Genomic DNA, 16273 nt, shown 5'->3' on the forward strand with positions numbered 1-16273 from the left:
TATTATGGTTTTAATTTCAACCGATACCTCCACACGTACCGTGATAAAGGGTATTGATAGACAGACGGACGGACAGACAACAAAGTGATCCTATACGGGTTTCATTTTTTTTCTATTGAATTACGGAACCGCAAAAACTATTACTGTTGAGCCTTGTCTCAAGAGATTGAATACTCTCTCCTATTTCCTGGTACCCTAATACCTCCTTCCTTCCTTCCTTCCTTTCAATAAAGAGTACCAACAACAACAACAACCTCAAAATCCTTACGAAGAGGCACAGTCACGGCTGAAGAATTTATTTAAAGATATGCCAACACGGCACGAGCCCCGACTTGTGAATGGCTAGCACGAACCCCGTTTTGTCGCTTCTCTCTCTTTGTTTTTCATTGAACTACCAAGTGTTAAGCCCAGTTTAAACGTGCAAGAAAAATGGTGCAAGTTGTAGGTACGAGTACATTGCGATGTCGTAAAGGGAAGGACTTTGTAGTGGTTAATCGAGCGCAGCAATGAAATGCTAAATACTTGCGCGATTTTTTTCGCAGGTAGAAACTGGGCTAATTAGTTCATAGAAATATGAATGGGGAAGTTTTTCCATCGGTATGCAGTGGAACAGAGTCATAATAAAATAAGTTACATTTGTGTATAACTTATTAGATAACAGTTGGGGAAGAAAATTCCTCGAGTGGCGACCACGAACCGAAAGACGAAGCGTTGGCAGGCCTCCCACTAGATGGACTGTCTAAATCGTGAGAGTTGCGGGTAACCGGTGGATGCAAATGGCTACATGTCGTTCATTGTGGCTTTTAAAGGCTTGTTCAGCAGTGGACGCCTTCCAGCTGATGATGATAATGATAAGCTATATTTACTTGCTGTACTTATATTGCCATCGTATCTACGTAAGTAATTTAACCTTTAAAGTCAACCCGATCAATAGAAGTGGGTGTGACTTAGAAGATTTGCCCCGAAAAAATATTGCCAATAAAAACGAAATTAGTAAAAAATATATAATATATATATATATATATATATATATTTAATTATTATTTTTAATTAATTGTCACTTACATAATACATTTATTGGAGTTTTTTAAAGTCATAATAAATCTATTGCCAATTAAATAAAAAAATGTTTATTAAGAGACGTAATAATCTTTCACCCTTTAGGATTAAATGCCTACGCACGCGCCGAGGCTCAGATCGTCGGCGTGTATTTAATTTTTATTACTTATTTGAAAGTAATTTAGGAATTAAAATGTATCCTCGAAAGACCTTTACACTTTTTGCGAACTTACTACATAGATGAGGTACCACTACATTAATAATTATAATAGTAATAATCCATTTATTTCCAGAAAAAACATAGGTCCAAATTAAATACATACAATAATTAACCGAAATGATTGATACGACTTAACATACTTAGTATTTTTCCTGGCCATCTCCTGTATAAGTATGTATACGTAAAGTGAGAATGATTTTTTTATATTCCATACGTTGTGAGATAGGTCTTTGAAAAACATATTATTGCTTAAGTTTTCTGAGACCATTTTTTACCCATCGATTCAGTTATATTTAAGTTAGATATTAAGATACAAAATAAAGTACAGATTGGTCAGTGTCTAGAGTCTCACCTACTTCCACCGCCTCCCCCCCCCCCACACCAGCTAAATGGCAGTTTTTCAAGTCAGTAATACTATCTATTATGTGCTAGCCCTCTCGAGCGATCGGCGTCATATATTAATATCAAACCGCCTCTGACACTGACGAGGGTGAGTGTCAAACAGATTTGAAGAGTGCAAGTGCGACAAGGACGCCTGCTTTGTCATTTAAACACATTTATGTCGGATTAATTCTATCAATAAAAGGAGACGACATTTTAACTAGAAACAAGGTATTCTGATAAAGTTTTATTAAATTAATGTAATTTTGAACATGAAACTACCGTGAGACTCACTCATATTAAATATAATGACCCGGATAACTCACGTCTTAAATCGAGTTTAGCTCGACATGTTTCGGGCTAATCCGTAGCCCTTCGTCTTCGGAGCAACGCGACTCAGCGGCTGCTGCAACACGCGCACACACGCGCGCACGGGTGCGCGTGTTGCAGCAGCCGCTGAGTCGCGTTGCTCCGAAGACGAAGGGCTACGGATTAGCCCGAAACATGTCGAGCTAAACTCGATTTAAGACGTGAGTTATCCGGGTCATTATATTTAAATTAATGTAGTCTAACCATCGACATCTATGTATAGACTGCATGTTTCTTACATCAAAACGGCGCACGAAATTAGTTCACAGCACGGATTTGTGAACCTTTTTTTTTTGACGTCCGTGACAGGGGTTGTGTCAAAGTAATATCGATGATTGATGCGCCGCGCGTTTTGTTCCAAACAACCAGTCTAGTGCCGTAAGGTATATAGATGTCAATGAATCTAACATTATGGCAGCATGGTGAACGGTTGTTTTATTCTGAAGATGAGCTCTGATTGAGTTCGAAACGCATCAGTGTAGTGTGGTGGTGGTGATAGATGGGTTTGCGTGATTTGTGTATGTTATGGTGTTGGACGTTAAGGAAACGTGTAGCTCGGTTAAAGAGTAGTTTATTAAAGAGAACTTAAGCCTAAGAGTACATGATATATAAAGGGATGGAGTGGAGGTGTGTGAGTGCACACTACAATGTTCTTGCAGTGTGGAGGTGGAGAAACTGCATGAACACACATATCTTGCGTAAACGTAGCAATCATAAAGTCGCTGGTGAGCGAAGTTATTGTTTTAGTTTATAGATATGGACCTCTGCAAAGTTACGCCTGAACCTGATTCCATACATTAATAAACTTGAGCAGCTTAATAAACTTGAGCGAATTCAAAATCTATGCATTAGGTTTATATTTGGTCTACGTAAGTTCGATCATGTCTCTAACTTTCAATCACAGCTCAAGTGGCTCCTAATCCGCCTTCGCCGTAACTCTCACATTCTCCACCTTCTTTACGACACTTCTTTAACCTTTTTTTTTAACCCTGCAGCTCCTCGCTACCTCAAAGAGCGATTTAGCTACGTAACTTCTATTCGATGCTCTCAGAACTTTCTCCTTACCGTGCCTCTTTCTAACTCCAAATTCTATGTCTATTCGTATACTGTCCAGGCTATTCGGTTGTGGAATTCCTTACCGATTGGCTTACGACGGGCAAAATCTCTGTCACTCTTTACATCTATGCATAAGGAGCACTATCTGTCATCGTGTGGTAATTAGCCATTTTCCTAGTTTATTTATTTATATGTGGCTGTTTATCCCATTGCCTATATTTATTTTAGACGTGTATAATATGTACGATAATGTGTATGTGTTGATGTGTTTTTGTTGCATTTTAATTTTCTGATCTACTGTTTATGCACCACCTGCTGTAAACTAGTCCTTCCTTCTTTCTGTAAAAAGATCGCTCTTAAGCGATAAGGCCGCCTATTGCTTACCTTGTAATTTTCTCTGTGTACCTGTTTTCTGTATCGCTTACTATTTCTGGTGTACAATAAAGAGTAATTGTATTGTATTGTATTGTAGTAATGTAATTTTAAAATTTAATTGCTTATGTATGATAATTGCCGTGGGGTGTCGGCGTAAGAAGGTTGTCCCCCCCCCTCCGGCTGAGGGATAATACCAGAAGATGGGCAGCAGCGTCTTCTTTGCTAATTTTACATCCGAGATGGACGGATGACCTGGTTAAAGTCGCGGGTTCACGGTGGATGCAAGCCGCTTCCAACCGAGGCAACTGGAGGTCTACAGGGGAGGCCTATGTCCAACAGTGGCCGTCCTATGGCTGATATGATGATGATGTATGATACTATATAAATTAACTATAAACAGTGACTTTACTAACCCGCAACTGTTTATAGTTATAGTGCTATGAACCTCCGCAAAGTAACGCCTGACTCAAAAAATGACTACAGTAACTGCAGCCCGCTTTAAGAGCACAGCAACCTCGTCCTGAAATCAAGTTCGATTAAAATGTAAATTTCCACCAAATGTGAGTCTCAAGGACACCGGGCTCAGCGCGATCCCAGTGATTAATGCGGACAACAAAAAGGGATTTGCCTGATCCCATGCTGATGATCCAATCACGGCTCTCGATTGCGTCAAACATTTCGTTTCAAATCGGACTGTAAAATTACATTTTGATACGAGTTTGGAGTTTAAAGAGTACACTCATTGTCTTTCAAAATCAAAATCAAAATCAAAATCATTTATTCAGTAAATAGGCCGCAATGGGCACTTTTACGCGTCATTTTTTAAAACTACCAGCGCTTTCGGAAATACCATCATTGCCAAGAAGAATGCGCCGCAAGAAACTTGGCAGAAAGTCATTTTTTCAACATAAAATAATTACAAATAAAATACTTAAAAACTACAGTATACAATGAAATAAAAGAAAATACAAAAAATAATAATAATAATACAGGGATGTATGGGGTCCCTTAGTTACAAAACTAAACTCTAACTATAATCTACGTTCAGTGGAAGTGTAGACTGCTTCCACCGTCATAAATTAAAAAAATAAATAATTATAATAATAATAAATTAATTCTGAAATTTACATTTCAGGTCAAGTAACCATTAAACTTTTGGATTCCGAAGGCAAGCTCACGTCTGCCGCCCCCAAAGTTAGCTCACACGAACTCATGTCATGCTCTGAAAGCAGAGCGGTACCGAGGGCATGGTATTGCTTCCGTTCCCATAAGCTCTATGGGATCGTCTTGGGAGCTTCGACGTCGCGGGCCTGTGACTAGAAATTAAACTAAAAATATACAAGTTTAAAATCCATAAGCTTAACAATATACAGCCTTAAATATAGCAAGGGGATGTATAAAGTCCCTGAGTTAATAATAAAATTACTATATAGCAAGGGATGTAGAAAGTCCCTGAGTTAACAATAAATAAAATTCCTAATCTAAATAATTCAGAGATGTATATAGTCTCTGAATGTCAAAGTAAACTAATTTAATTAACCAAATTATACAATCTTCAGAGGTGTAAAAAGCCTCCAATGTCAAAAACTTAAAATAATTATTAAAATAAAGAAATGGAGATGTATAAGGTCTCCAAATGTCAAACCAATAAATATTTTTAAATTAAATTCTGCAACGTGGACAACGGCACACTGCCAAGTCACACTTCACAACACTTATTTATACACCGACATAAACACACACACATACACAAACACGAATACATCACATCACACATAAACATCCTAATTTTCATCGGCTTTCAGTTTAGGCCATGTCGCATCATCACATAAGTACTCCTCAACTTTATAGTAAGCTTTCTTCAGAAGTGCACTCTTTATGTATTCTTTAAAAGAGTTGTGTGGCAATTTCCATGCTTCTACAGGAACTTTATTGTAAAATCTCACACAGTTTCCCACAAAAGATTTGCTTACTTTCCGTAAACGGAATTTTGGAACGGCAAGCTTGTGCTTATTACGAGTATTGATATCATGTACGTCTGACACTTTTTTAAAGGACTCGATATTCTTGTGTGTATACAATATCACATCATGTATATACTGTGAAGCTACTGTGAGGATGTTTATCTCCTTGAAGCGTTCTCTTAGTGAATCTCGGGAGCCAAGGTTGTAGATAGACCGGACTGCCCTCTTCTGTAGAATGAAGATAGTTTCTATGTCGGCTGCCTTGCCCCAAATCAGCATACCATAGGACATTATGCTGTGAAAATAACTGAAATAAACTAGCCGGGCAGTTTCAACGTTGGTAAATTGTCTGATTCTTCGTACAGCATAGGCGGCAGAGCTCAATCTACCAGCAAGACCAGAAATATGCGGGCTCCATTGTAAATTACGATCCAACGTAAGACCAAGAAAAACAGTCTCATGCACAAGTTTCAGATTCTCTCCGTTTAAGGAAATAGTTGTTTCAAACTGTCTCACATTAGGCAACGAAAATTTTATACACTTAGTTTTAGCTGCATTTAGTAATAAATTGTTAGCGGTGAACCAGTTTAGCGCCTCTGTTAAAGTCTCATTGATGTGGGTTGGATCTTCTTGTTGCCTGTTTACTTTGAATATCAAAGAAGTATCATCTGCAAACAATACTATGTTACATTTCTATTCTAGCAAGTGGGGCAGGTCATTTATATATATATACTTTGCACAAGTCATTAAGTTAATATACGAGAATAATTTCCGGAATGGGAAATCCATTGAAACTTTTCAAATAAATGTAATCACAATTGTACACGATCTTAAACAATGAATCGTTTCTCGTTTCTCTCATTTAGCCGATTCGATTGCTAGTAGCCTAAAGCAAAGCCAACAAGACGAGGTAAAAAAGATTATGTCATAAGACAGAAAGGGAGGGAAATACTAATAATGACGTATCAGACAAAGATGAAGTATTTCCTCTCGTTGGGTTGCTTTGGTTAGTATAAAAGTGTTGTAGAAAAATATAAATTTTAATTGCTGCTGCAGGCAAAAATAACATTAGAGTGATACGACAGTAGTTTATTTCAGAGAAATATTTATATGTAAATGCTGTTGTAACTCACAATTACGTAAGTATTAATCAAAACAAATAAAAGAGCATTTAAATATGCAAACATATGCCGCCTACCCAAGGGAAAATAATGGCAATGTCGCGGTTTGAAACGGATTTAAATAAAAACTGATTGCAAATTAACGAACGTCACTCGTTTTTCGTCCTCATTTTCAATCAGATGGAATAAAAAAGACAAATCCTAACCCGGGGCTTTGGGTTGATACCGAATTTAAATTTTGTATTCGGATTCATTAGCAAAGGTCCCGCGGTAATAATTAATCCTTTTGATGTTTCACGCTCGACGCGTCGATATAATTTTAGTCAGCTAGCCGGAGGGATGGCGAGTGTGGTTAGAGTTTTTGATGTTATCACTCCTGTATGACAAAAAGGCTAATAGTGACAAAGATACGACCACTTACTCCGGCCAAAGACCTACCGATTCTAATCTGATTCTTTTCTGTTCTTTCTGGTTGAAAGTTGAGGCTATCTGACTATACAAACCTTGCATCTTGGCTGATATCATTTTGAAGCATTTTGATAGTGGTAGGTTGACATTATTTACTTCGACTTCAGAAAGGCTTTTGATCATGTGGATAATGCTGTGTTAATGCTTGGACAGATTGACTTTACTTCGTAATTACTGTCCATTTTAACTAGTTATCTAGGCGGTCGACAGCAGTATTTTAGGCTTGGGTGTTTCGTTTCGGCGCCGTATCACACAATATTACTTGTCTGGTATCGATCAGGGTTCTAAACTTTGGCCATTCTTTCTAATATATAATGTTTTTGATGGGATAGCTTAGTTTACCCACATCGTTTGATTCTGCACAAGCAGTGACAGGCAGTAATGGTTTCGCGGTACTGTCCGATTTATCTGCCCTGCCGTAAGCTTTGCAGACACTGCGCAATGAATCCTTCCAGATAAGGCGACTCGTAGCAGACATAGCAGGCAAGGGCAAATTCGCAGGCATTTTAATGTGACAATGGAACAAAACCAAAAATAAAATGAATCTTAAGATCTAAGAGCTTAGTGGTTAGAGGCTGGATTTCGTGGAGTTGTTGAGTTCGAATCCTGAAAGTGTTTATTATTTCATTTTAGTTGTATTTTTTCGCCTCTGTATCTGTAAGTAAGTGTTTAAATTGTGTTATATATAACGAACATAATATTACTTGGTTTTTTTCGTAATGGCTACGGAACCTACCTTGGGCGTGTCCGAGACGCTCTTGGCCGGTTTTTGATATTCAATCTTACTTATAATTTAAAATGTGAAAGTTTGTGAGTATGCGTGCTGAAACGGCTGAATGAATTTGGATTAAATTTGGTACAAAGATAGCTGGACATCTGGAATAACACATTGGGTACTTTTTATCCCGATATTCTCACGGGATCGGGATAAAATCTCGAAATCTCACCCACTTGGTATAGAGTCATGAGATTTGGGACTGTTGTTTATATAATGTAGCGTCAGTAAAGACCATGCACTGGAGCATAATAAAATCTCGGAATTACGTGTGTTTAGCAGAAAGTAAACACCAATAAAGAGCATTTATTGTATTGTAAAAAGACTGTACCTTATTTGTTCTATAGAAGCTGTTAACCTACTGTTCCCTTTTCTTTGTGCAAACGTTTAAATGGAACTGCTTACATAAGATATTTTGGCGGCGTTTGCTCCGCGACGAATCTTGATTTAAAACGGTCGGATACGTTTATTTCACAATGTATTTTTGAACAAAAACCATTGCTTTTAATTTACCGTCACATTATGACAATTCCGCTATCTTTAATTTTCTACAATATATTATTTTTGAGAATAATATCAAGCAGGTACATTCTTTATTTATACTATTTAGAAACAATATTATTATCCCTCTAAATAAAAGCATCTAAAACTTTCAGTTGGCAAAACAGTTGTTTTTGTCTTGTTTTCATTTACATTTAGACAAAGTAATTATATAAAGTAAAACAAACAAAGTATCAACAGTTACCCGTTTCGGGCGTACAATATGTTCAGATATATTTATATATAACTTAAACTACTCATAATAATGACAATTTCTTGCAGGGAAAACAATATTATAGCAAAATATCATCATAGTATCTCTGAAGAATTCATTTTAATTGTAAAATACCCTATCTATCAGCCATTTTTAAGCTCGGCTTTGAATTTTGTCCCTTTAAGCATTTTTATATATGTATAAGGGAAGATGGTTAAAAACCTTTATAGCAGTTATGTATGAGTTTTTTTTATACATAGAGTTATTAACTGGGCAAACAGAGATTATACCTGTACTGCGAGCGCAAGTTACTTCGCAGAGCAGATTTATCAATAAGAAATTCAGCATGTATTTTCACAAACAAACACAACTCCAAAATAAATTTACTATTTTATTAATTAATTAATATATATTTATTCCAAGAAAGCTAATAATTAGTCTATTCTATAAACATAAAACATGCCACACAAATACAAAATACACTACAAAGAATCACAATTATCAAATCAAATTACAAAAAAAATATTAAAATTACAAATAATTAAATTACATGCATTTATTAATTAATTACATCGCCTAGTGCAGCACATCTCTAGTGGTAACAGCTGAGCAGAGAGCAGCGAGGTAAATGAAGCGTTGCTATTGGTTACTAAAAAGCACATTCCTCGCAACACATCGTGGCACATTATTGGTGGAAACGCTGCTTTAGATTAAATTAATCTGCCTCATATATTTATGTTAATTTTAAATCACTTCATTTTAAATTGCAAATGAAAGAGTAGATAACTATAAATTTAAACTGTTTCTAAAGTATTTTTAAAACATTTACAAGATTTCAACAACATGACGCCAGTTAAAAGACAGACTTGAAATCTCTCGAAAAATATTTTAGTTTACCAGACACTTTAAATTACTGACAACTTTACGTCCAACTTCTAGAATATTTATTTATATATTTATATACATATTATATATTTTATATATTATTAGCTTTACCTTGATTCACAGTCATAAGTTTATATTTGTCTTCTCTTGTATAAAAGGCAACCGTTACCTACTGACTGACTGATCTATCAACACAGCAGATAGTTACTATGATTATAAGCATCTGCTAAGAAAGAATTTTCCAAAATTCACACTCTAAGAGGATGAAATGGGGACCCAATGTTTTAACACCTTCTACGGTCGGCAACAGACCAGTAACTCTCCTAGAGTTGTTGTTATTCATGGGCGATGTCGATCATTTCTCATGAGATGAAATGCTCGTTTGCCTCTCTCCCGTAAAAAAAAACCTTACCAATACCTTATAAATTGTGAATTACCCGTTATATGTTTACTTACATAAGTTTTTTTATAAGAAATCTCATAACTTGTTTTGCCTTCTTGCGCTGTTATTAAGCGCTAGAATACCTACAGCAATGTTATTTTTTTTATAACTTGGTGCGTGACTACTAAGCACAACTATCCACAGCAATATTTGTACAAACTGCCACAGAAGACTATCAATGTTTAATGTATGTATATTATGTTCTGCGTGTAATCTACGCAAGCCAGCAGTAGGCTGTTTGTACGTAGTCGGCTTATGCCTTAGAGCATTGAACTACCAGAGACGTATTATGCGCTGTAACTTATACGAGTTACAACAATATACACAAAAAAACTTCGTCAAGTCAACACAAAGTCAAACCTAGCAGGGTGTCATGACAGTCAACTTAAACTGATTTAGACTATTTCAACAGAAGGATAGTAATTTTTACTAATATTTTGGGTTGCAATATATAAATAAACAATAAATAAATATCATGGGACACTTGACACCAATTGATAATTATTATTTAAGTACTTGATTTGTTTTCGGACTCTTTAGATTAGATTAGATTAATTTATTTCCTTATGAAAAAATGCATTATAAATACATGTAAGGTAATTAAAAGAAATTCACGAAAGGGTCGTCAAATTGTATATAAAGAATAATAATATATGATAATAGCAAATTAAAATAAAATTTCAGTTAAAAATAGAATTACAATGTCAAATGAGAATTAAATTTTAAAATAATAACAGTAATTAAGGGTAAAAACATAAAATTTAAAATTACAATTACTATGTCAAATTTAATAAATTGGAACTATCGATCAAATAAATAATAAAAAAATAATTAAAATGTCAATGCGCGGGTCCATTAAATCTCCTTTCCGTTTTAAGAATATTTTGTAAAACATGGATATAAAAAAAATACTCAACGGAGAGGCAGCGTAGATAACGTGTATTAACGTTGGTCGATTATTATTTACCATACACGGTACGAAATTGACAATCACTAGCTTCTCGAGCGTCGTATACTTTTTACACAAGGGTAGAATCATCTTTGTTGTCTCCTGTTGGTTTCATGCTCGAAGACTTACGCGAATGCTGAGTCACGTGGCACAATTTATGAAACCATACATGAAGAAATATATAGAGTTTCTCTGAATAAGCAAAACAAATTATGAGACCTTTATAATCCTTATGAAAGGCTGGAATTTAAACTGTTTGTACTTACTTAATAATTGGGTAGGTAGATACATTAAAATGGCACGGAAAAGAGATCAGGGGTTTTGTAAACATACATTTTGAACTTTAGATATATTATCATCGATATTCAGATAGATACGTGCCCTCTCTTTCATCAAATAAAGCAAAAAAAACAATAATAGCTTACACAAAAGTAACGATTAATCGAACCTTCACTGCCCATTTCATCCCTATACAAAATCGTTCATGCACATATCTACCGAAGTCAATATTTTTTAATGTAAAACTAAATTATAACTTTATGGTTTGTAAGCTCAGAAATGACGCAGTTTTCATATAAAATCCAGTAGAATAAAGAGTAACGGACAGACAAACAAACAGACTACTTTCACATTTATAATCAAAGTCAAAATATTTTTATACAATTTAGGCAAGCAGAGCACGATTACGAGAAAAACGAGTTTGAATAAAAATGAAAAAAAAATACATTTTTGACATTATCTCTGTGACAGTTCAAGACCACCGAGCGCTCAGAGCTGGGGCGGCTGCTGAACAGGCTCAGATAAACAAGCGCCGCAAATACTCAGCTTTAACAAACTATCATGAGTTTGCGGCGCTTGCTTTCGAGACAATGGGTCCATGGTCGGAAGACTCAAAAAAAAATATCAAGGACCTATCTACTCGTCTGGTTTTGGCCTCAGGTGACCCCAGGGCTGGCACTTACCTCGCGCAAAGATTAGGAATAACAGTTCAGAGAGGTAATGCTGCCAGTGTCTTGGGGTCAATGCCTGGGGCAGAAAATTTGGATAATGTTTTTATTTTGTAACATAGTTTAGTTTATAAATAGTTTTAGTCTTGGATATTAGATAGTATTTATTGTACACAATAATGAAACCCAGTTCAAGATAGAGGTCTGAAAGTTAGAGTGATTAAGTCGACAAACAATTGACATTTACAATACAATACAATACAATACAAAGACTCTTTATTGTACATCAGACATAGTAAGACATTTACCAATTCAACTATTCCTCATAGGGGCCACATGTCCTTCCTTAGCCTGCTAAACCCTTACATTTTAAAACAGTTTTACCGTGTTATTTAATAACTACATAACATTAGTATTTAACACAACTACACTTTTAACTCAATATATTTGCTATTTGAAATAAGGTATCAGCAAAGCGGATCAACAAGCCGTAGTGGCCTAGTGGTTTGACCTATCGCCTCTCAAACAAAGGTACGTGGCTTCAAACCCCGGCCCGCACCTCTGAGTTCTTCGAAATTCATGTGCGAAATTACATTTGAAATTTACCACGAGCTTTAAGGTGAAGGAAAATATCGTGAGGAAACCTGCACACACCTGTGAAGTAATTTTGTGTGAAGTTCCCAATCCGCACTGGGCCCACGTTGGAACTACGGCCGCACTCTCATTCTGAGAGGAGGCCTGTGCCCAGCAGTGGGAAACAAATAGGCTGGGATGAATGCGGATCAAATTTATTTCTAAACACCCTACCCTTTTTATAATATTAGTATGGACCTATCCATGCAAATATAATAAATGCCAACTCTATTTATTACATACAAGTAAATAGAGTTTGTCATATAGAGTCAACCCAATTTTGAATATTTTTCCTTATAACAAAATGTACCAACCCTTTTGAGATACTGCCATTGTTTCGAGAAGAATGTTGAAGTAGGTACCTGCAATAAAAAAAATAGACTTGAGCAATACACCTTTAAGTATTTTTCAATAAATTTAAGATTAATTATGATGTGACATAAATTATGTAAAGTACTAATTTGTTTTTGTGCTGTAACTAGTTTATTTTGATTTCATTGTTACTACCTACTAGTTGAACTACCTACATTTCGTCTTTGAGTAAATTTCGTAGGGCTTATTCAGCAGGTTTTTCACAACTTTAAGGGGTTGTTTCACCACCCATTGATTAATTTCATTTGACGGATAAATGTAATGCCATCTCCGTCTATTCGAACAAAACAAACAGAGACGGCGTCACATTTATCCGTCAAATAAATTTAATCAATGGATGGTCAAACAGGGGGTAAGGATCATAAAAAGTGCTACATGTCAACATTGTCTAAACTTTCCATCATATTATGCTCAACCATATTATTATGCTCTCAAATTAAATTCCTTTCCACTACATTCAAACTCTTTTTTTACAGTAAAATAAAGGTAAAACCCGCTTAAAAAGCCTAATTTATCTCTAATGGCAGCCAAGGGCCAGCCAACGGGTTAGTTCAAATCCTTTAAAAATGACCTTTGCCGCCCTAGGGATATAAATCTCTAAAACAAATGAGCATCCGACAGGCTCGAACCGGTATCAAAATGACATATTTATAGCAAACAACCAATGAAATTGGAAGATACTGTTACGCTTTCGGCTCTTGGGATTTGGCAGTTAATAGATGGCTGATTTTTATTCCCTTCTTTATTTATGTTATTGCTAGCTGTTTCCAGCAAATTTGTCTGCGAAGAATGCGAGATGCAGACTTATTATGTATTTATTAAGGATGTTGACAAACTTTATCAACATCCGTTCAGTAGTTTTTGCGGGAGAGAGTAACAAACATACACTAATCCATAGTAAGTATTAGGTATATCACGTATCGTAAATAGATAATACCTAATAACTCATATTTCTAAATTTTCCGCTATCACCATTATTACTCGTATGTAGACAATCAGCTGTTAAATTGTGTGTGTGTGTGTGTGTGTGTGGTGTGATACAAATATGGACCCAACACACTAGCGATCTCGATACGCGTCGGTGCAACGCGATGGAGATACGATACGACCAAATGATGCAAATGTGGACCCAGCTTAAGGATGTATGTACCATCTTTACAAGCTCCGGTAAAACAGTCGGGCCTCGAGCGCCCTCTACCCAGCGTCTCTACCCGACGTTCATTAGCGCGACACGTCGAGTGTGTCACTCGTGTAACCCTTATTTTAAAGATGGCCTCGGAATTCGTTTGTGCTGGCATTCGAAATGCTTGTCGATGACCAATCAGAAGCCGAGGAGACGCTTGTTGTGCACTGTCTTGAGATGTATTTATCCATAGAATAGGGTATTATATTTATGGATGGAACACAAAATTTTCCTTAAACAATTTAAAAAGTTATGCCTACCAGTGCCTACTGTCTTAGGGCATAATTATTTTGTACTGGTGATATTTTTGAGAATTTATATAGGTTTTTTTTTTTTTTTTCATTTGACTGGATGGAAAACGAGCAAATGGGTCTCCTGATGGTAAGAGATCACCACCGCCCATAAACATCTGCAACACCAGGGGTATTGCAGACGCGTTGCCAACCTAGAGGCCTAAGATGGGATGCCTCACGTGCCAGTAATTTCACCGGCTGTCTTACTCTCCACGCCGAAACACAACAGTGCAAGCACTGCTGCTTCACGGCAGGATTAGCGAGCAAGATGGTGGTAGCAATCCGGGCGGTTGTGACTAGGTGACATATTGGTGACCTTAACCTGTACTTTTTATGTGGGTGTTTTTTCTTTCCACAACCAAATTTACTAACATTTCGTTGTTAGCAGATATATGTACGCGAAAGCAAAAAAACTGCATCAATGCATTCAATGCAAAAACTAACGCATTAAATTTATATTCTTATTCTAACACTGCGTCTATACAGGGTGATTGGGGAGAAATTAACAGGACCAACCTTACTGCCTCAGTAACTGATAATGGACCCTTCAAATTATATTTGATCATACCATTATCCACTGCTGAACAAAATCCTCCCCTTAAAACGCCACATTTCGGGGGAGGGTTTGCCATAATCCCCACGCTTGGCTTGGCTTTGCTGCCCGTCTTCTGGATTTTCCTTAGTCGCCTTCTACGATACCCAACGGGATAAGATGGGGGGGGGGACCTTTTCTTGTCCGGGCACCACGGAAAACATTTTTAATAATAATATACTTTTGTGTTTGAAACTTTGGAAAAACCTAATACTGGTGCAATATGGCAGCTTTAACTAACTGAATTCAGTAGGGTGAGTCCTACTCACGCCTCTCTAATCAATCATCCTGTATAATCTACTTACAGTACGCTTTAGTTATTTAGTACCTGTTAATAGTTATTTGTCACAAGAGCAAAATGGTGTATTTACGGCGAGGGCGTAAATTGAATCCTGAGCGTAATGAGGGATTCAAGAGTCAACGCACAAGATGAAAATAATTTTGCTCCCGAGTGGCTCATACAACTTTTCACACCGAGCATTAGAAACTTGAAAAAAAAACAAATATTAAAACAACCAGCATAGGAAATGGCGTGCATAAAATCAAGTTGAAAAAATGGCATTTTGCAATATTTAACACTTAGAAAGCCTTGAACAGAAAAGTTGCACTTTGCTCCTCTCGTCAGGAGGAAAAGTTACTTTTCTGAAGTAGAGGTCCTGTTAAACCTATAGCTTCATGCTTAAAATGATTTACACATTCGCGTCCGCACTCGCTACGCGCTGCGCTCGTAGCGCGTAGAAGCGTTTTTCCGCTTTGTAGCGAAAACTTTCTACGAACAGAGAACTCGCCTAGCTGGTCCTTGGTAAAAGATAGTCGTCACTCACAAATCATTTCAATGACCAACGTTCCAAGTTTGTGTAACAGAATATATTCGTTTCATGAAATATTAATGTACAGTTTCGAGAACTGTTTATCTCTAAGCAGGATGTGATACTCATGCCCGTATCGTACATTGCGAACGCAGTGCTTTAAAGGTTGGCAGTTAGCCATCAAATATGGATTTACGGAAAATTACGCTCAATTTCAAGAACTTACCGGAAAGTGCTAGGAACGCGATTTAAATATTTTTACGACGTATTTATGTTCCATTTTGCTTTGTGTCGAGGCACTAACAAGATTTTACGGTGCTTAACATAAAATTTAAAATGATAAATTAAAAGTAGCATAACATGTATGTGTTTAGAAAAAAATAATTGTTTATATAAGACATTTTCTTCAGGATGTAAAGCGCAATTATATTTTTTATTGAGCTGTTCAGGAATAGTAGATTGTACAACGAGAGCATAAAACGAGCCATTTTACCCGAGACGTTCATATATACCCGAGCCGGCACAGCGAGGGTGGATAGACACGTCGAGGGGAAAATGGGATTAATGCTCGAGCTTTACACACTGCTTTTAAATTCGATGGCGAGGAAATTAAATAGCAACAGTGG

General features: G+C 36.5%; 1 protein-coding gene across 9 annotated transcripts in view; it reads right to left on the reverse strand.

Annotated features, from left to right (window-relative positions):
* Window positions 1–16273, reverse strand: part of Cngl (Cyclic nucleotide-gated ion channel-like) — a 489773-nt gene that overhangs the window by 292139 nt on the left and 181361 nt on the right. Inside the window, exon 3 of one of the 9 annotated variants that reach the window (XM_074092441.1) lies at window positions 12713–12760. The exons of the other annotated variants lie outside the window; for them this stretch is intronic. The gene's annotated coding sequence lies outside the window, so the exon portion shown is untranslated. The remainder of the gene's footprint in view (window positions 1–12712; window positions 12761–16273) is intronic. 9 annotated transcript variants of the gene reach the window in all.

Source organism: Choristoneura fumiferana, chromosome 9, assembly GCF_025370935.1.
Source record: "Choristoneura fumiferana chromosome 9, NRCan_CFum_1, whole genome shotgun sequence".
Taxonomy (NCBI): Eukaryota; Metazoa; Arthropoda; class Insecta; order Lepidoptera; family Tortricidae; genus Choristoneura; species Choristoneura fumiferana.